The sequence below is a fragment of the Pyxicephalus adspersus genome, chromosome 3 (assembly GCF_032062135.1).
Source record: "Pyxicephalus adspersus chromosome 3, UCB_Pads_2.0, whole genome shotgun sequence".
Classification (NCBI taxonomy): Eukaryota; Metazoa; Chordata; class Amphibia; order Anura; family Pyxicephalidae; genus Pyxicephalus; species Pyxicephalus adspersus.
In genome coordinates this window covers 85,575,442-85,598,502 of record NC_092860.1, presented here as the reverse complement: position 1 = coordinate 85,598,502, position 23,061 = coordinate 85,575,442, and the positions used below count along the sequence as shown (strand labels likewise).

The 23,061-nt window shown below is 36.7% G+C and overlaps 1 protein-coding gene across 1 annotated transcript in view; it reads right to left on the bottom strand.

Moving 5' to 3' along the window:
• Window positions 1-22,772, bottom strand: part of CCSER1 (coiled-coil serine rich protein 1) — a 463,885-nt gene extending 441,113 nt beyond the window's left edge. Inside the window, exon 1 of the mRNA XM_072405567.1 lies at window positions 22,439-22,772. The gene's annotated coding sequence lies outside the window, so the exon portion shown is untranslated. The remainder of the gene's footprint in view (window positions 1-22,438) is intronic.
• Window positions 22,773-23,061: the final 289 nt, after the last annotated feature.

The following is a 23,061-nucleotide window of genomic DNA, read 5'->3' as shown; positions in this document are numbered from 1 at the left end:
TGTGTGGATTGTTCCTGCTCTGCAGAAAAACAGGAAGCAAGAAGTGTCAGAGTTGTGTGACTAGGTTTCCCTTTCGAAGTCCAGGAGCAAATTGCTATAGCCGGAAGCTAATTCTACAGTCTGGCTCTCCAGCCAAGAGGAAGCTGAGACCTTTGTAGCAAGTACAATGGAAATGGGCTATTGTGCTAATGAGCCGACATAAAAAATTGTGTTCACATCCTCAGAAGTAGATGAGGACATCTATATGAATTATCTTCCATATTTACTCAGAAACACAAAAAAACAGAATTGGGCTATACAGCAAAAGCATCAAGGAGAATAAAAGAATTGTAACTGTGAAATAAAGGATTCTGATATACCTTTGTAACATATACATCAGTAATGTCCAACCAATGGTCTAATTTTATCAATAATGTCACCTTGGAACCCAACACTATTACCACTACTATAGAATGTGTTATTAAAGGAGAATACATTTCTGTGAACTCTTCTAAACCCAGGAAAATTGCCCTATTGAAATTGCCAAATGACTTTATTTGGGTAGTAGGGAAGGACAGGGATAAACAGCTCAAGTACAATGTATTGTATGTTATGAGAAGTGTAGAAACTGATATGCCTACAGACAAGAGCTAGAAATACCAGGTCATACAGTGTTTCCCATTGTTTATAAATGAATAAAGCTAGGCTGTCCTTACCAAGTACAGGCTACTGTTATAAAAAGAAGCAAATATGATCTGTGTGATAAGGAACAATTCTTTCTTGGGATGTGGTGAGATACTATTACTTCTAATGGGAAGTCTGCATCTAGGAAGATAGGTTTACAGTGAGGTAGATTAAAATTCTTGCTTAAGAAATTATAATTAAAAGCAAAGATTTTTCTGAACACATCTAAATCTGACATACAATCTGCCTTACATACTGTAAGGGTTTGATTCTATAATTTGGAGAATGAGTCAAGTTAATTTTTGAGACAAAAGTTATTTTCTTTAAACAACCCTGTAGATATAGATTTTTATCATTTGTCTAACAAAAGAACAAAACATGTTTTTTTCTATTTTTTGTTTGTAAAAAATAAAAACCAATGTATGGAATCAAATAGTAGCTTTAATGATTCATAAATGACAGTAATAAAAAAAACAACACCCATAGTATATAAACAAAATCAAGAATTTCTTACCAACAACTTGCAGCATTCTACATGAACATATGTTCCATCTCTATGTGTGAGAGTAACATAAAGCAGTATGAGCAGTGCTATTTTACTGTCACATGAAATAGATTCTGTCATCAAAGTGTCTCATGCAGAGTTTTGACAACAGAACCACTTTGGTGTCATTGAAAAACAAAAATCCCAGTTCATGTTCACAGTAGTCTGACTGAGAATGACTCTATTATATGTTGAAGAAGTGCCAGAAGGCAAACACAGCCATGTGATAATTATACAGTCCAACAGTGGTCATAAATAAACTAATGTTATTTAGGATGATAATAAAAAAAAAACAGTAAAACGTAGGGTTCAGTTTACTTAAATAATAAGTGTGCTTACATGTAGTATAGTGGCCTGTTGCAGGAATAATGTCCATTACAGAATGCAAAGAATATTTGTACAATACACTGGAATTTGTAATTTTTTACTAAATGTGGCATTGGCCACAAAAGGCAGGTTCTGAGACTCTACAATTAAAGATCTTTTGCTACAACCAAATACATTTTCCCTAAAATTCTTACATTTGACAATTACATTCTGCATAATTTATTTAGAACATCTGTGATCTTCCTTGTAGATTGTCATTTTCCTGCTGCCTACCTGTACATTTGCATCAGTCCTCTTCTATCAAGCACAAAGCCATATGGAGAAGAAGTGATCTACAGCACCCACTGATACTTTTGGTCTTAATTTAACTACCTGAAATGTTTCCCTTACCTGAATCAGTTAACTATTGTATGTCACTTTAATTTGCACATTGCCCATATACAGTAGCTGTTATAAGTAGTCATTTTCATTGATTGACTGGGTAACCCTAGCTCTGGGTAATGACTAAAAATGGTGCCTCTTGAAAAGACTAATTTATGCAAATTGTAAGGTAATCGAAAAACACTCTTCACAAAGCAAATGATGGGGAAGGACAAAAGTGAGATCCTATATGTTCAAGACTGTTGCTCATTAAAGGTTTACATACATAGTAGAAAGAGGAATAGAATGTGTCACGTCCATTCCAAAGTATTATTCCAAAGAATAATCCTGGATGGTTACTGCTAGGGATTTAATAAAGTGAATATATAGGCCTTTCTCACAAATGTTTTTATTATAAATGCAGAAAAAAAGCAAACATTTGCAGATGCAGTCAATGACAAGGACAGCTCTCCAGCAAAACTTCTTCTGAAGGCACTAATTTTATTTGGCTGGGAACAGATCTAATCAGAGTCACATCTGAGCACTAGACCAGTACCCTTGGTCTGCCAAAGTGAAGTATACAAACTTCCAGCTTTAAGTATACATCTTTTTTAAAACAGCGTTAGAAATTTGCAAACAAGCAGGTAGGTATGTTTTATTTCAGAGGGGACATCATCTGGCCCTTCTGCAATAAAAATCCTGCCTGCATTACTAGAAATATAGACGTTCAATAAAGCCTTACAACTATATTCCAGCTTTAACTGATCAGAATGTCAGTGCACCAATTTTAAAGTGTGCATGATCTTATGCCTAAACCCTTCATACCTTGATAAAAGAACAGTCAAAGCTGCCATACGATCTAACAGATTAGGATTGCATCATTATAATTTTAAATGTGCCTCTAATGCTGCCACATTTTCAATAAGTTCTTACATGAAACAAATGCAAATAGTTTATTGGGTTACATCTGCAGCAACAGAACGATTCTTAATTAAAGTAAATATTTTATGCATAATAAATAAGTTTACTTGGATGTTAAAAACACACACAGCTTTGAAGAATAATAGGAAGAATTCACTTTATAGGCAGAACAACAATCAACTGATAAAGAAGAATCAACTACTAAGGCTTCTTCTGAAACCAACACTTCTGGGACTGTTATTACGCTGTGCCTAGAACTTTTACCACTGACCTGTACATCACCTCTGTGTTCTATAGTAACACAGGGATTATTTGGAAGAACCACAAAGTGAAAAAAGGGACCCATGAGATCAACACTTTCTGAAGTGTTGGTTTCTGAAGACATTTTAGTGGACCATTCCTTTTTTTCAAATCACTTTTCAGAGGAACAACTTTTATTTCAAATTTAAATGTTGTAACTTGTAAGAGCTTTACTTGATATACCCAAGTAAAACTACTTTTAAAACAAGATGGGCCATATTGGTCCCATAAACTATCCCATCCCAGGTATATGTCCCACTACTTACCTTAGATGATGTCCTGCAGAGGCTCCAGTCCTGTTCACTAAGGCCATGGGGCAGAACAAACCACACATGTGCAGAGTTTTCTAAGGCCATCAACTTGAAAGTCTGCAAAATGAAGTGAAGCTATGGCAAAAAGTCCCAAGTTCATTTAAGAGAAGTAAAATGACCTTTCTCATGAATGAGGGGAGTAAGTTGAGAAGTTGTAACAGTACTTTAAGGGATCCTCTAGCTCAGTAGATAATCAAGCTAAGGATCAAAATAATTTAATCTGTTTGGACTTGTTAAGACAGGTGGTGGGAACAGTGGTTCCTGGTTGGCTCCCAGCAGTTTGACCATCCCAGCTTCTTTACTGGTTATTAATGCAGGTGGAACTGCTCACTATTATCCCATTTATTCCCTATGGGTGGCCACAAGTGAAGTGCTAAATGTAGCAAAAACCCTTCGGCTCCCTTCACGTGTGTAAAAAAGCAGTAACTTCACTGCAACCTTACTGTCCATCTGAACCAGCCATTGCTTGTAAGGTGCAAAGGTGTAACCGAAAAAAATGAGCAGCAAATTGCAGACATTCTTTCACATACATCTTTGATTAATTAGTATTTTGCAGTACAATCTCCAATTAGGACTGCCAACTAATCAGCCAGAAAAAACGTAGTCTTGTTGGAAAAGCCACACACTCTAGAAAAACCAGTGAGACTGTCCAGGGCAAGCCCATTAATTTTGTTTTGCTTTTGTGGTTCTTCCTGATCTGTACTGTAACTCAACGCTAACAACATACTTCTATGCATGAGCTTTCTGTACAAAAACCCAGTTGTTGCTGCTCTCTCTCATTGTAAAATATGAGTAGTCATATATTTTGTTGTTTCTGTCTCCCTCCTGTAGATTACTGAAAGCTGTCTGTAGTAAGTGGACATGTGCGCCATCCACACAATCATGCAGCACACTAATTTTACTAGGTAATTGCTGAGTTTGCAAAGGGATCTGGTGCACAAATAGTTGATTTATATCCATCCACTCTTGCATTAAAAATGGATGAAAAAAAACGTTTTTGTTCCTGCAGTTGAGAAGAAGAAATATAATTAAAATGGCCCCCCCGACCTGTGCTAACCTATCGCTGTGATAAGAAACCTTACTGGCTAATAGAAAACTCTTCACATAGCCAGAAATTACAGCATCCAGGGTTTCTGGGCTCCTGTGGAGCATATATGTTTGAAGGCTGATCAGTATTACTCCATAAGATCAATTGGTCTGATAAGGTACAGTTTACTATAGCACACAGACTGTATAACCATGTCCTAAACCTGCTGTTTATAATAAGATCAAATAAAAGTAATCTATGGATTCCTAGAGTTTACCCTAACCAGAAATAAGCTAAGATGCAAGTTTTGTCTGAAAATGTCACATACACATGTTCCTGCACAATTAATTCACACGTACATAATAATAAAATGACTACTTAGAAATGTGCAGTTGTATCCCCTCTTTACGAATCATTTCACACCTCCACCATTTTTCCAAAAAAGAAAAAAAAATACCATCTCTGAAAGACTGATCCTATTAACAGTCTTCTCTGTAAAAAAAAAAAAACATTAGCACCCTGCTTGCTGTAGATGACTTAATTATATTTTTCTTTTTGGCTTTTTTAATTTTTGGCAGTTATTGTGTATATGCTTATAAGCTCAACTCAGACCTTAAATGTGCAGTTCATAAAAGCCTGAGTAATACTGAGCACTAGATGTGTTCTGGTTAGTTAAGCAGTACTCCTAACACGTTTTCCTAATGATGATAAAAAAAAGATAAAGAAAAGAAATTGTGATTATTAGCTACAAATGTGAAAAGATAAGTTCACTAATTATCATTTGTATGCTTCATGTATCTACCCTTTACAGATTTTGAATGGTGCATGCTTTGGTTATTACAGTTTGATTTAAAGAGGAACTAAACTCAAAACTGCCAAAAAAAATACACTTACCATCTTACAATTCCGCAGGGCAGTCTGATCCATCCGGGGGTGCCTTGCATCTGGTCCCACATCGTCCCGGGCGCTGCCATCTTCTCCATCTTATGTCACCCAACCCCAAAAAAAAATTTTGCCAATCTCCCTGCGCATGCGTGAGTCCGGCAAATTTTTATATTTGCCCGAACACCCAAGAGCCTTGGAGGCTTTGCGCACCCATTCATTCTCGATCGAGAATTAGGGGGCAGCGTCTACCCTTTTATGTAAAGTTTCTCAGTTTAGGTGCACTATGAGTAGCTTGGTTTAAAAAAAAAGATGTGTTGTTAATCTATAGATCTTTGTATAGTAAGATTCTAAAAGAGATCTAAAATCAGTTCTTACATTAAGAATAAATAAAGTGGAACAAGCACACAGTCATATATGAGTGATTTATATGTATTTTTAATTGTGTTCTTACTTTAAACAACAAAAACAACTTTAAACAATAGGCTGCTAGTAATTTTCATTATTTCTGGCTAAACACTGAAGAGCAGCAGCTTTCTGCTTATAGGATATCATACAATTCTTTGCATTGTGTATCACAGCTTTAGGTATTTATACATGCAGCCTGTAGTAGCTTACACTTAGTAACGAATTAAACCTTAATTAAGCAAGAAAAAAAAAATTTAGTCAGTTGGAATAAATACCAGCATACTTTTAACCTTCTGCTGAACTGAACAATGTTGCCAATCAAACATGTGGTACATGAATTCATGCCAACATGCTGATGTTGTAAATGAGTCCATAAACAATTAGTTTGTTATCCTACTTGGATACATACAGCCAATGTGTTCCAGGGGCCAAACATACCCCACTTCTTCAGGGCTTAATAGAAATAATGAATGAGCTCACTGTTCATGGTCACTGAAAAAATAAACACATGATAGCTGTCTACTTAATAATGATTCATGCACCAATGAGAGCTACTATGATCTTTTTCTCAATAAATTGATGCATACTTTCCACCTTTAGATTTTTGTGAGGATCAGCTATGAGAAGCGATAATGCACCAAAAAGTTGGTTCGGCTAATAAAGTGCTGAATATGCAGAATTGTTTAAATTGATACAGTTAAACAGAGCCTGGGTCAATGCACAGTTTCTACTGCACAATTTCTGCAGTCCTTGAGTAAAGTGTCAGTGACAAACTGCTCAGTAACAGACCCCCTGTGTCCCTGACACAGCCTCATAATAATAAATAATCATAATTTTAATAATTAGAAAAAACACGCTAAACAAATACATGTTTTTGTATGAAATAAGGTACCTGGATTGCTATTACAAAGTAATGTCCTCTGTTGTTCAAAGTATTTGGGGGTAATATATTAAGTGTGCTTATAATATTAACATAATCAACCCTAGCAAAGAAGACATTGAAATGTGATTAAAAAATGACACCGTTTATCTAAATCCTGATCATTTGTCAAGCTATCCAAGGAAATGTATGAAACATCAGTAAGGTCCTAAATTACTTTTGGATTTAGGAGAGATTAACTCAGCTTCCCTAGGATAACATGGCATAATGTAATGCAGTGCCACACATACCAATGTGTTGTTTAATAGGGCTGTATTATTATTCTGGACTTACACAGTAGTATCTTGCCATATCTGGGAAAGTTATGCCAAGCGCTGGTAAGTAAAAACCTTTTCCTTTTTTGCTAGATTCTGTATACTAGACATTTATGAGTTATTACTTACTATTGTATGCTACAATTAGAACAAAATATAAACTAAGTTAAAGGTCTTACACCTCCCAAGCAGATATAACAGGATCAAAGTACATTCTAGAGTATCAAATAGACTAAATGTTCAACTTCTAATGATTCTATTTTTGCAAACAGTTTACAGTTTTTACAACTGTGGCCTACAGGATACATTTAACCAGTGAAGACATCCTTAAAAATGCTACTATTGGGGAAAAGGACTCTATAGTTCTCCCTCTATGTATTAGAACTCTAGAACACTTCTCCCTCTCCTCATCTCTATACCATAAGGGAGGTCAGAAGTGGAGTAGACTTCTGATAGGATAACCAATATTTGTATGTATTTCGCAAAATGTAAGCATCCCTCTTTCTCTCTCTCTCACAAGTAGGAGTACAGTCTAAAATAGAAGTATGCGTCAAACTGGTTGCCATGGGTAAATGGATGTACAAATCAAGTGCTTACTTTATTAGGAACATTTAACGTCAACTAAATAAAAGGGATAAATACACTCAGAACTGTGGTTCAGTAACATGATTCATTTTACATCTGTCACAAACTTAATGTTCATATATTCCACCAAAATATGCATGATGCATCAAATTGTTGCTTCAGTAATACATAACAAAATTTGCTGGCTGAGGAAAGAGCTCTAACCTCTCTACAAAGTCGTCATGTTACAGCTAATGAAGAATATAAAAAGCATAAGACTGTAAAGCCAACGAGAGTCAGCCGACCTTGTCACAGAAAAGATAAATTACACTACACACTATGAACATCTGTAAAAATTGCTTTAAGACAGTTTTCTTCTTAAAGGGGGGTTTCTCTTAACCTTCTTGTGACCAAGGGTAATTATGCCTTTGTGAGCAGAGCAATTGCAATTAGAAGTCCCTAACTGTAATTTTCTTTTTTAATTTTTTTTTTCGAGTTTAAACTTTAATTGTGGAAAAGCTTTGAAACAGCATTACAGACCACCATACCCTTTCTTCATTCTGGGAGAACTCTACCAATCAAGTCATAGACTTGGACAATGATGGTTTCTCTGCTCATGCTGCTTTTGTTTTGCAAATCGGAAGTATTCACATGCTTTTACTGGGTACTAGGAGCATTCCAATGTCCTCTAGGCACATAAGAGGACCATTCAGAGCAAGTCTAAGGCACACTGAATTAGCCACTTCCTAATGCCAGGGTGCCACTGCCTGTAGGGAGATGCTACAGATAGAATGCATGTGGGCAGATATGAGTGGTGCAGTACCACATCCCTACCCCCAGCTGTCAATGTGTAGACTGTTTTTTTAGAAACCAGCGCTGCTATGTGGGTGACCACAAACGTGCCAAGGTGGAAAGGTGCCAGCTACCAGGAGCCGCTCTGGATCCTTCAATTCAAAAGCAGATCTATACCTAATCTAACTCTGCTGAAGTAATCCCAACATGAAGGACTGATAACCAATCATCTTGCTGCAGATATGTAGAAAGTATTTGGTCTCTATCTTTGAAACAATCAAGAAACCAGTGTGGTATACAAGCATGCATAGTATGCAAAAAACTAAACTGCACTTATACTACAAATTCAGCAGTCAGTACACAAGCATGTGCCAAATTAAGATAATTATATAGCTGGATGACTTTATTGCAGAAAAGGAAATTAAATTCATGTTTCATGATGTACAGTTCACAACAGGTTATGGTAAGCTATTAGCAGTTAAAGAGTTTTATGTCTGGTGCAATCTAAGTGCAATTGTTTTGGGGTACCCAGAACTGCAATTTTACGAAATCTCAAGGGGAAGAATTTGATATAAGCAATCCAGTGGAGAATCATTCATTATTCTTGGGGTACGCAGAACTGCTATTGTTCAAAATAGTATGGGGAAGATTTGGATATAAGCAATCCAACAGAGAATCATTAATTTTGTATGAAGGCGTCCATACTATAAAATACCGAACAATAAATAGCGGTTTAAAATTTCCATCCAGTTATGGAAATGGATTCTGAACCACCCATTGTGCAAAGCACATTTTTCTCTTTGGCACTAGGGTGTTGTAAGCGTAAAGGTCTAATCATTTATTCTGCTTGGTACAGAGCACTCCCTTTACTGAATTGTGTTTCTGCTATATACTGAATAAGTAAACGGCGTTGTGATGAAACATATGTCTTTTTTCATCTTTCTAGTTTTTCTGCAGCTAGTTTTTTGTCCTTGATCAAAATAAACAGCAGGGAACAGGAAATAAAGTTTTAAAACACATACGGAAGAAAGAGTTAAAGCAGTCCAACAGTCACAAATAGCAAACTGGTATAATAAAAAAAAGTTCAAGAAGATTATACATATACCTTGAATATGTTAATCCTAGATGAAGGATGTATGAATCTTGGTTGAAAACACTTTTAAAAAACACCCTAATATAAGAACAAAATAAAACATCATCATTCCATTTGCTATTGCTTCAGAAAAAGATGTAAAGTCTTTAAAGTAAATTTCACAATTTGTAAAAGTTGACCTATAGAGACAGATTATCACCCCAAGCACAAGCATACAAGCATTGAAATGTACACCTAACTATATTCAAATACCAAAACAGTTAAGAAGGTGTAAGAAGGTGTACACACACACACTAATTTATTAAAGCTCCCTAAAACTGTAGAAGATATATGAACATGGGTGAACCTGGGTGATCCAGCAAATAAACTGTACCCTGTAACAGAAGCAGCCAATACCTAACCTTTTTATTCTGGGCATGTCAGAGAGTGTTTCCCGCTGCAGTCTGTGGATCCTTACACTGGGCACTACGTTACTTCGGAGCCCATAGTGATATAAATGATAGCAGGAGGAACCATATTGCCCGGCAGGGGGACACGCTATCTGACACACTTGTAAATACTGAAAAGCAGTGGCACATGTAGCTCCTCAACATAGGAATAAGGGGAAATCAAATATTTCCGAGTTGTTACCATACCAGGAAGTAAGAAGAAATCATCAAATGGAAACAGATATTTCAGTGATAACTGTATGGGATGGGAATTTCTTTAATTTTGGGTGCAAATGCCACTTATGCCAAGGAGCCACTGCCTCTGAGGAGATGCTCCATGTGGCTGCCCCAAGTAGCATGAATGTAGGCAGCAATGAGTGGTGCAGTACCACTGGCTGCCATCAGTACCTTGATGGCGCTGAATCTTCCCTCGATCCGGTCCCGCGTTGTCCTAAAATTCTTTTACTTTTTTTACTTTTTCTATGTGACAGTATTATTGCAAGAAATAATTTATTTTACGCAATTTAAGAATGCATCGAGAAATAGGGAACTTTCTAGGCACAGTATTTGTAAGCATGCCAAAACACATTTATAATGTCCATATCTTTATTCTCCACACAACTTGTTTTTTTATTTTTTTTTTTATTTATTTTGAGCCTCCTGCAAGTGCTTAAAATGTTAAGCAAGTGCTAAGAAACAGCTGATGCCACCTCTTCCAAAAAAAAAAAGGATTAATAACCTTTATAATCAACCAGATTTTACTATAGCAGCAGAAATGGCTACAGAAATCCAATAAACTAGGATTATACCTCAGGACACTAACCTCCTGTATAATCTCTCCTTTCAAATATGCTAACTGAACATTTTTTTTTCCTTTGGCAATCTTCCCACATGTTAAAACCAGCCCACTAGCATTAGTAATATTTCATTGTGCTGTCTGAGACAGCATGGGCTGTTTTAGGAGCTACTGTACATTTCTTTAATCAAATCTTTTATGTTCCCCATTACACACCAGAAAATGACTTGTCTGTTCATACTGTGAAACATGTATGGCAATGTGAAAAAAAATCTATTAAATTAAGGAAAATCGATGAGGATGCTGTTATATGAGGATGAGGCATGGTCATGGATCCTTTTGTAAAGAAACATCTAAGGGTGATTACATGCCATAACCGGTACAAATTATATCCATTTACAGCTCACTGCTATTTCCCTTCATAGCATCTAAGGCACAGGCATTCTTTCATCTCAAATGGTCAATTAATATTCAGCACTGATATCACTTAAGTAATTTATTTTACCTAGACATCTATGTAATCACTATACAGGATAGAGGCAGGCTGGTTTACAGGAGCATGCTTCTGTGGATCTGTTTGTGTAACTGTTGGCAAGTATCCATGATATCTTTTTTTCTGAATATTACAGGTAATTGTTTCCATCCGAAGAGTAACACCCCACTGACAAAATGGGTTAATTGGTATGGCAAAAATTTAATATGCTAGTATAAAAAGTAGGCTGGGGTCTGCTCCTCATCGATATTCTTTTAGACTTTAATGCAGGGGCAAATAGACAACATCCCTGCAAATTCCCCTACCACTTATCCCTGACCCCCAAGGGGATAAAATGTGTATGACCCTTAGGGGGATGAGAACTGCAATGCAACTCCCTAGCTGCTCCTTCTTTCACAGCCAGAATGGAAATGACAAGGTTTGAGGGACAGTGATGTCAATGCCCTAATCTTGTGCTTGGACCTTGAGATTGGTTTCTAAACCCACAGGTGAGAAGGACATGTGCTCTTCCATACTCACAAATTGTGGATATAAAAGCTGGGAAGAAGCGGTGAGGGAACACTTCGCTGTCTCAATAACATCTGCTCCCCAACCTGAAGTCCCTATCGCTTTTGCTATATTGAAAAAGGACACTATATTATAGCAAATTGGTGTTTTGCATTAACATAAATAGCAATTTACTATATTTACATACTATCAACAAAATTGTAATAAAAAATAATAAGCTATAAATGACCTTCTAAAACACCTGTGAATTTTTCAATCACAAACCTCTAGTAAACTTTTGCAGAACCATTGTCATAGACTACAGTGACAAGAAATATGGATCTGTGGAGTGAGAGAGTGAGTTAGATGAACTTTTGGGCAGAAAGTGTAAGTAAACTTTTAGAAAATGTATTAAAGTACAGGTTAACATATAGGTCAACATTGATCTAATTGACTAATTGATAATCATTAAGGTTATTATGTCTGAAGTTATTATGCATATTGAAATGATTTATTATAGTTTTAAGGTCTCCTAATCCCCTGAGAAAGCCCATAATATATTGTAAGTTAACATAAAATATCCAGATATTGAATCAGGATATAAATATGTTTACAAACACCTAAAATCTCCAGATGAAATGTTTATTAGCTCTATTGGATATTTATAATGCTGTTTGAAAACAGCCCTGGCACAGGATGCCTGCGTTTGCATTTGTGCACATGATTAAAAAACTGGATTTTCCAGTTCCACAACAATATTCATAGACTGATCTCTAACAGTGGGTAAAGTGCCAAATGCCTACAGATATAAAGTGGAACTCACACCTCATTCACTCGGTTATCACCTACACAGTCAGGAGAAGTCTTTTTAATGCTTTTCAGACAGCAATAAGCAGCATTTTTTTAAAAGAACAAGTTGGCTGGAGAGCTCATGAATAACAAAACAAATAATGAGTGAAAAGCTGGGAATACCACCAATAATAGAGTAACTAGCTGGAAAGGGTTGGAGTGATTTGCTTGATGGACATACAGCTAGTCCCTTGGTTACATACGAGATAGGCACTGTAGGTTTGTTCTTAAGTTGAATTGGTATGTAAGTGGTACATTATTTTAATCAATGCAATTAGGACAGATGTTTGTCTCAACATATTATTAAGCAGTGTGATGTCAGTTACTGTATAAAATTCTCACTATGAGTTAATCACAAACAAAGCAAAAAAAAAAAAAACCTATCGAGCCTGGACATTGAATAACTTCTGGAGCAAGCTGTGCTTTGATATGCAAAAAGACCACAATCTCAGCTGTGTTTAGCAAAAGATTTCTTCTGCAAGTCATGCAAATCACCCCCTCTAAGCCTCCGTCCTGCATATGAGGGAGCAGGGAAGCCCCATTCTTATCTAGGGGTCGTCCTTATTTCGGATGTCCTTTACCCGGGGACTACCTGTATATCAGAAGATTATCAGGGATAGTGTGGCCACTGTGGAGTTTCTCCTGACATCCTCTTTGGTCTGATACCCATCACCTAGGAAACATTCTTCACTGTATACACAGACCCTCTAAAAATTTATTTCTATCCCTCTACTATTCTATTAGAAAAATTTGCATTAGTTCACTGTTCAGATTCTCCTTTTTTTACTGTTCATACACCTGTCAAACTAAGGGAAAATCTCCCATCCAGAAACACAATCATGAATATAAAATCTCCCATCCAGAAACACAATCATGAATATAAAGTTCAAACAAGTTATACCATTCCCATTTTCATCCAAAAATAAGTTTGAGGTGCTATTCAACTTTAAGGCCTCTTTAAAAATGTAGTCTAAAATCACTTAGTTTGTTGTTCCCAGGCACTAGTATATGCTTGCAGTAAGTCAACCACAGTGTTTAACAAACAATTTGTCATGCAGTTGTGGTGCCATTCACTGCATCACAAAGTATGAGCCATCTCCAATCCTCTAGAAACAACTGCAACCAAAACACAACTGGATTCACCACAGCTCTCTAAGGTTAAAACGCCTCCAATTGAAGAAGCTGACTGCTCAAAGGTGACCAGAAACTATATGCCACGCGCAGGAACTATGCTGCAAAACACTGCAATGCGAGGGCAACATATGCACAAAATGGTTTCTAAGCACTCCTATATCCTTGAATCAAAGAAACTGGGACTGTGGTTGGGCATGCAATAAACAGTTTACCCATCTCTCAAATGAGCATAAAGCAAGGCTCTCATTTAAAGTAAACTTTAAAGTTTTAGCATCAGATATATTTTTGAGTTTAAGCGATTTGCATTAAAAGAAATGTGTAAGTGTAACCCCACAGGTGGTCATAACCCTTCACAGGGATCTCAGTAATCTGCTTTTTCTCTCTAGAAGGACATCTTTGCTCAGGAATCATGTAGGACTATCATCTATATCCTGAACTGGGACCCCACGTCAGAAACAACACAGTCATACAAATCCTGGTGTCTGGATTAGCTCTAAGCAGCGTTCACAAATATCTGACATAAATCATAGGGGGATCATGAAAAGAAAAGCTTCCTCCTGTCTGCAGCACACAGATGAAATCATCTCAGCCTAGGCAAAGTCACTGGACTGCGGTTTAGCATTTGATACAATCGCTGTTTATTGTAACACGTCAGGAGTTCATTCATGCTGATTTGTATCATTACAGAGAAGCCATCTTTAAATATGCAGCAGTCACCTGTTACACCAGGCCTCTGAAAAACATGTAGTTGTTCATTAATCAGTGCTCCATGCACACATACCAGCAAGTGTTGTGTATTAACGAAGGGAAACTGAACTGCAGGCCAAACCTTTGTTTACTTTGTAAGACGACTTACAAATTCCACATATTAGAGGAGAATGTAAACAGAAATATTACTATTATTCCACATACTGCTTGTTTTACACCAGTACAGTACGTAGTTTCTATAGCAACCCACAACAATATCTTATGTTCTCGTTTAATCTTTCCCAGTCTGTAAATCTTTAAATTTAATTTATGACAGACCGGTCCCAGGGATGTTTAGCTTTAAATGTCTTCTTATACGATCAGCTGTTGTCACTAGCTGCCATTGGAGCGAGATTTGTATGTCACCCCCCACGTACACATTTGATCCCAGCTCTGACACTGTAACAGGATATATCATTTCATGCAGCGGATTAAGGAATTAAGGCAATCGTAAACCTCCATACTGCAGAAACTTATAGTAGTCAATAGAATCTACTTATAAAGGTTTCCACCAGGAATGAACTTTAATTCATGATTCATACATTTTTTCAAAAAAAATTCCAATGTGAAAAATGTGTCCATTTTGGGTAAAAGTTTAGTGAATTGTGGACGAAAACATTTAAAAATAGACTTTGCATTTATTGATTCATTTTTACTAAATAGTAACCCAGTGGGCCAGATTTTTTAAAGCTCTCCAAGATTGGCGAATACCCATGTTTAATGTTATGCTATAAAAAATTCTGTTTATTATTTAAAATAATAATAATAATGCCCTGCTTTGCGGTGCTTAAGGGGAGGAACACGAGAGAAAGTGGATAACTTGGCAAAAGTTTCATCTGAATAGCCTGAGACCAGCTGTCAGTTCACCTTGCTTGTAAAGAAATGTCATGTGATTACTCTGATTGGCTGTCATTGGTTGTGAACCAGAGCAGTTCCCGATTCTACACCAGGGAGGGGCTATGAAGTTTACCTATTTTTTTACCTGGTTGGGCAAATTGACAAGTTTACATTAAACTTTGTGCCCAGGCCAGTGTTTTATAACAAGCAAAAAGCTTAGGAAACAGTGCAGGACCGAAGCCTTAACAAACCCGGTATTTATACCAGTAACTGCAGAAGAAAATAAATCTGCCATAGCCTACAGGAACAAAAATGATTAGAAAAAAAGTTTTTAAGTTAAATATTTAGAAGAGATAGTTTATTCATCAGTGTAAACTAGTTGAATGGATTAGAACACCTTTATGTCTCTTTCTTTATTTCCCTTTTTACTAATGTATCATAAATGAAATAAAATGTAAATATATATAATCTTAAATTAGTCATTTTAGTAACTAAATCTGTGTAGATTTTTTATTTAGCTTGGTGAAATTCTCCAGGTCAGTGCTTAAACAGAACCACAACTAGACATGGGAGAATCCAAATATTGTCTAATATAAGTGAACTTATTGAAGATAAATTATTGCCCCCTTAGATTTATCCAGTTGAAACGTTAGGCTTAGGTCACAACTATAAGTTGTGGCAAAACAGCACATAATTACCAAAACACATAGTAACTCATTAACTAAGGTGTGGCAAGTATGCTGCATTTTGGCACCTTATGGCACACCTACCCACCAAACCATCCCCTCCATTGCTGCTTGGCTAGAATCATCCTTGTCTTTTTGTCCTTATAGTTGACACCTTCAGCCACTGTTCTGTAGGGTTTGGAGCCTTGGGGCAGCGTGGCGTTACGTACGCACATGGGGTTTGGGAGCCACTTCTTAACATGATTCTGTGCGCATGCAAAAAATAGAAAAATGTGCAAACAGGAGAAAGATAATTGACAAGAGAGTCTTTACAGTCTTCGGTCATTGAAAAAGCCTGCCTGATGACATTTTTTCTAAGTGGACTTTATTTTCCATTTAATGAAAAACTGGTAACAAAATGAAGATGTTTGTTACTTTGGAGTCCATATTCAAAGTTTTTCACAAAAAAAAAAAACTTTCTATCTTTAATGATTGGTTTACTGCAATTACCTGAAATCTGCCTGAACTTGGAAATCATAAAGGAGTATAATTTTAGGCGAGATAACACTGAAGTCTCCCGAATGTTGGAGATGTACCTTTTCCCATTACAACACTGACACTACCCAAATGTCTATAATAAAGTCAGATCCTTGTACCTAACTAATCTCAAAATTTTAATAAAATATCCCCCTTAAAAGAAATTAGTAAATCCTTTCCTCTCCTGCCACCAAATTAAATTCTATAAATCGTTTCCTAAATTTTCTTTAGTAACCTTCAAATCACATCTGGTAGTGTTAATCTGCTCTTACACTGCTATGCTCTATGGTCCCTTCTGCTAACTCTTTTGAGGAAACTGCTGTTTCTGTTGTTAGCCTTGGAAAGGAAATGCATGTGCATACACCTTGCTAGTAAGATTTAGTTGAAAGTCAGATATATATTAATAATAGAATCAATTTTTTTGATTTTACAGGAACACATGCAACAACATATTTTGCAAATGTCACTATCACAATATTGTGCTATGGTGTGTTGCACCGCAAAGCACAGTAATGTGCGTTACACACGTCAGTTTGCGATTCCACTCATCCTAAATGGCATTCCAACACACCTTACTGACTAACATGCACTGCAGTGTGTCACATAACAACACACCAAAACAGGTTGTCAAAAATGCTACACTTATTAATGCATTGGTACACTATGCAGTTCACTAAAATTAATGTAGCACGTTATTTTACAGGCCTTCATATTTATGTATACATACACCTAATAGTATAGACTAAAACACTACCCAAAAAAAGATTTAAACACTTTTATACACTTATACACTTAGTATTTAATTTATTTAAAAGTCACATCAACAACTAACTGAATTCTTAAACTTTGGTGACATAACATTGTAAATATGAATAAAAATAAAAAGATTGCTTCACTAACAGCATGTCAAAGCCATAATCAAGGATATAGGCAACTGAATTCCCCTGCTGTCACCTTAACTTTCCCATTGGTCCCCAGCTGCTAAGCCCCCCTATTAGTTCATTAAAAGGGTAATACACTAAGAAACCAATGAATAGAAAAGGAATGTTGACATAGGAATATTGAATATTGAGTGACAGGGATAGGTACAATAATTACAAAATAATCCAAATGTGCATACAAACTCATCTGACTACATACCTGAACAATTCAGACTGTTCTTTATATGATATGCTAATTTTGATACCTTTTTCGTCATGTTTTTAACATGTTTATAGTCAGTTATTTGCTGCCCCCATAAAAGTGTACCCATGCCTAATTTGCCTGCAAAATAAAAGCACATATACCTTGCATACGCAATAGCCAATTACTGGTATAGGCTCAGGTCAGGTATTACAGGATTATATTAATAATTCCTCTTGATTATATTCAATCAGCTTAGTTAAAAATAGTACAAAACTTGCTGATTCAAAAATACACGTAGGCAAAAAAAAGTGTAAACAGCAAAACTTGACTGTATTACATTATTCTTCATGTAGGCTTGAATGAAAGATTTCCAGTGTAGATGGCATGGAAGTCCATTTGTTCTAGGAGAACACCAAGATCTAAATAACAGCTAATGCAGACACTGCCAGGCCAACCATGAAAGCCACATTTTCCAATACCTATTTGCTTGTATATCAATTCATGGCTATGGCTTGTACTCTTCAAGCAAACTACCAAGCTTAAAGTACAAAGAAACATAATACCATCTGATACAACATAAGTAGTTTTGAAATCCCAAGTGATCACAAAGAACTATGCAGCTTCCAGAAGCCATTCACATAAGTAGCAGAAACTAGACAGTGAAGGGTTGAAAGAAATATGTCTTAAGCACTTTGAGTAAGGGAAATGGAATTTGTTAGTTAGATGTGCCTGTGGCTGTAAGGCCACTCACAGTATGAAGGATTTACAACCTGATCTGTGCTAAGAATGACAAACACATCTCTTTATTCTGCAATGATATGAATCAGTGACTGTAGTAATCCTGTAATTCTTCACCAGTTATGTAACCTACAATAACCCAATACCTTAGAATAATTTCCATTGGTTCATAAGTATTAGGCCCTGTATAGACATCAGATAATTGTCACTAGAAATGAACAGGGGACTGCTATGCACATGCCAAATTGTGGCCCCCAAGGTGAGCAAGACCATCGATCACAGGCAATCATCTGTCATGTATACATAGCTTTATATTTTACATGTGTTCTTTAAGTTTTAGGAAAATGAGAAACAACAAAAACAAGCTTTGGGTTGGCTGAATCAGATACTGGGTTCTCATACTATTTCAGAAAACCTTGTTATGGTAACATTTTTTGGAGTTCCTGGAACACCCCCTACTGCTCAGGAATCTCTTGTGGTACTCCGTGAGGGTGTTCATGGACAATAAATGATGAGCTAATACTTATGAGGCAATGGCAGGCAGAACTGCCCTGGGCTTGCGCTAGAACTGCCATGTTGAGCATTTCCCTAGCAGTCTTAGGGGTAGATAACCACAGATAAGACAAAAGAATACTTCTACAGCATGTTTTCCACAAGTCTCTCCATAGACTAGACAGGAATATATAATGTGACTGTCGATGCTTTAGAAGCACAGAAAGACTCACATGCCAGAAAGTCTGATGGTTGTCACGGCCTTAAATTGACAAAACCTAAATATCTAAAGAAGGTTATGAAATATAATGGCCCAAGGTAAGAAAACCAAGTTAGGGACCTTCATCTCCAGAGAAGCAGAAAAGTGGGAGCCTGCACAAAAATTTTCATGACATTGTATGCAAAAAGAACTGTGTATGGGCAGGTAAAATTTGCAGTCAGACAAACCCCAACTACCCCCCCAAAAAGTGCTTCACTGGTGCTTCACATTGAAGGGTCAATCATCAAGGGATATGGGAAGGTGAAGGGGAAAGGAAATACAATTAGCAATATATAGGCAATAAGTAGGGACGCATGAACATAAAACATCTAAAATAGTAATAGGACCAGGGTATATTGCTTCATTTGAAAGTATTGAAATTTAACAGCTGGAACGTTTTAACAGGTGTGTGATTATACAGATTAATATAAAACAAAGAGTTTGACAAGTCATGTCTTAATGATCTTGCTTTTTGTCTAAACTGTATTTCCCCATCAACCACAAAGAGAAAATATCCCCCCACATGTAGGGTTTTTATTGGCAAGAATCTGGCAATACAATATGTACTTTGGAATGACAAGACAATGTATAGTTATATACTGAAATATTGTTAGCTGGGGGAAACACTGTAATTTTACATCTGATTTTAAGAAACCTTTATAAAAACACAGTCCAATCTAAATAAAAACTCTAGTCCAAAGTAATAATGTCAGAAATCGCTCAAAGTAACTAGGAAATGAAAACAGAAATCCAGGTCATTGTTATAGGAACTATGAATGATTTGTTAACACAGACACTTCCAAAACTACTAGCCATGGATGAGCCCAAAACAAATATACCGATAAAAAGCAATACTGAAAAGGTACAACACTGAGAAAAACACTAATTTTTTTAACAGTTCAATTTCTGAAGTGCTTTTTCTGTGCAGAACTTTGTTATTGCGAGATTCCCTTCCAATGTAAGAACAAATGATAAGAAATACAAACTTTAACTCCTCTTCACCAGTAGTAGTATATCAATATCTTTATTAAAAACAACAAGTATTACAATCAGCAATTAAGACCAGTTCATAACATTCCAGGAACATGTGCATCTGAATTCTGGAGGAAATATGTCACAAATGATGATTTGACTATATGTCTTCAACACAACCATAGACACAGCGCTCTACAAATGTTTAGATATGAGCACAAATTGACTGAAGAAGACAACTCCAACTGTAACACAGTGGCAGGCCAAGCATTTTGTATAGAGCAAATTTACAAAATAATCATGAAATCTTTCACCATTCAGTAACATCACTTTGGGCCTCAAAATAAATTTAGAATGTAAAGTTAAAGTAAAGGTACCGGCTGTATTTAGGCGCTTTTTGTTGAATATATATGCATAAAGGCTCAGTGTAATTCATTCTTACACTAGCAATAACTCAAGTTAGACAATGGTTCAGTTGAACAATGGATTTGTATATCTCCCAGACACTTTGGTGATATGATCACATTTTTTCACTTTTGACTTATCAGACCTGCACACTTGTTGTGGCAATAATATCTCCACCTATAATATTTTAGGTGAACTTGCTATCTAAAGATGTATCCGATGGATTTTGGTAATCAACAGACCAGACTAACCTGTGATCAACATAGACCAACATCATCCTTAAATGTATACATTATTCTATTGCAATTAAGCGATGACTGTGCCATTTCCCACATAAATATTCAAATATGTGTCATCATACTGATAAGTACTGAGAGTAAAAATATACATGTATACAAATACATACATAAGTACATAATGAAAGGTTATCTAGATGAAATGGCAAGTTTTGAAGCTGATATATGAATTCTAGAGTATAGAAAAAAATATAATTGCAAATGGTCACAGTTCTGATTTACTTATATGTTTGATGAAATCTTCACCTCTGATGGTGCATGTGATGGAAAAATTCACTGACATAAAAAATAAACACATAAAAAGTAACAATAAAAATAAAATAAATGCATCATAACATGTTAAAAAAGCCAAAACATCAAATAAAGCCACATTGGAAGTAACATAGAGGTAAAAGCCCATCTTGACTTGCACGTGGTGAATCAGAATGTCAGTAAACTCACAGCTTTCATTGCTACATCAAAAGCAATCCAAATAATAATCACATTTATTTTCAGTCTTTGATGAAAGACAAAATAAACACTACACATTAGGACAATGACTCACAGCACATAGGATAACATCATACTGGCCAAAAGTTGTGTGACTGACCACCAGTGTACACACAACTACTAAATGTACATCAATATACTATAATACATGTCATTCTATACAGGTATGTATAAGCTGGCCTGTCATCTTCTGATTACACACACTAAGGAAATGAAGTGTCATAACTATGATCAGTGACTAAGTTCAGCAGGGAACTCTTATAGTTCTTTTCTGCACACAACTGGTAAAACTTGTATGGTAAGTGTCTGAATCAGTTGTTGCTGCCATGAATATGGATGATATTGTCCAAATATAAACCATATTATCTGGAACAGTGGCTGTATGTACTTACAACTAGAGATGAGTGAAGTTTTTCATTCTTAATTATGACGTATTGACTATATAAAATTCATGAAAATAAAGGTCCAGTTGATGTATATATAATAGATTAGTATATATATATATATATATATATATATATATATATATATANTATATATATATATATATATATATATATATATATATATATATACACACACACATACATATATATATATATATATATATTGGTTTTGAGTGCTGATAACCTTTTAACTCTCTCTTAAAATAAAAAATATATATTAATAATAATAATATAATAAAAGGACACCAGGGTAGCTGTTGAACCCTTAAAGCAAACACTGATTTCCCTGCCAATTTTGGGGGTAAAAGAAAACTCCTAATGCCACTCATCCCTAGTTACTCCAGCACAAACAAGGCTGACAGCTCCAATATTTGAGTCACTTTGCTGTCACATCCCACACAGCTCTTTAAACAAGCAGAACAAAGCAATTTGCTGGGGGTAATTTACTGATTGCCAAAGAGTGCCACACTTCATCAAATAAGGAAACTCACTAGATTTTACAAAACACCTTTCATGCTGGATTGTTGATAGCAGGGACTGCGGATTTTTCCCCTTCTCCCTGGATCCCTGCAGCTTTTCTCCAGCTCACATGCTGCAGTACAGACACAAACACACAGCTGTCACCAGCCAGCGATCAGATTACTACTGCCAAGGCAGATCGGCCACTGCCATGAACACTACTCATCCACCTGGCATGATCATCAGTCACCCCACATCACCCCAACAAGACACCTGCCTGCCAATGTCATCACAGGGTACCAGGCCTGAAGGTGGCACCCGGATCATCCGCATGCACAGCATAAACTCCCAGGTGTAGGATAGTGGTGATAGGTGCCTGTGTTGGCAGTGCCAAGTTACCTGGTCTAGGTGAAAGGTGCCAGCTCTCTCCTTAATGCTGTGTGTATGTCTGGCGCTGATCAGCTGTCAGTAGGCTTCCAGTTAGCAGCCAGCTCTAGATGGTGATAGTAAGAATCCTCATGCCAGGGGTCTCCATGCCAAGTGTTGCCAGCCTGCTATGGCAGAGTAGTTGTGAAGTGGACGGATTGGTGGCCTCTTAGGCAGCTGATTGTGAAAGGGAAGAGAGGAGATTGAAGGAGGAGCTGAAGGCTGGGCTCAGCACTGACATTACACACAAGTATGTGTGTCTGTATATGTCAAGCTAGCATTGCCACCTCCTAAGCAAAGCAGCTCAAGATCAACCTCTTGCCTGTGTCTCTTATCCTCTCCTCCCATTACGTTGCTTTGGAGTCCAGCCTTCTTTATTGAGAGGCTTGGAGGACAAGGATGGAAAATGCTGTAAACGTGGAGCAAGCAAGACACAGGCAGCTTAGCCAGGGACAGCAAACCAGCAGCAAGGCTCCCTTCCTTCTCCCTGCACCCAAGCTCCCTTTACTCTCCCTGCACCCAGGCTCCCTTTCCTCTCCCTGCACCCAGGCTCCCTTCCCTCTCCCTGCACCTAGGCTCCCTTCCCTCTCCCTGCA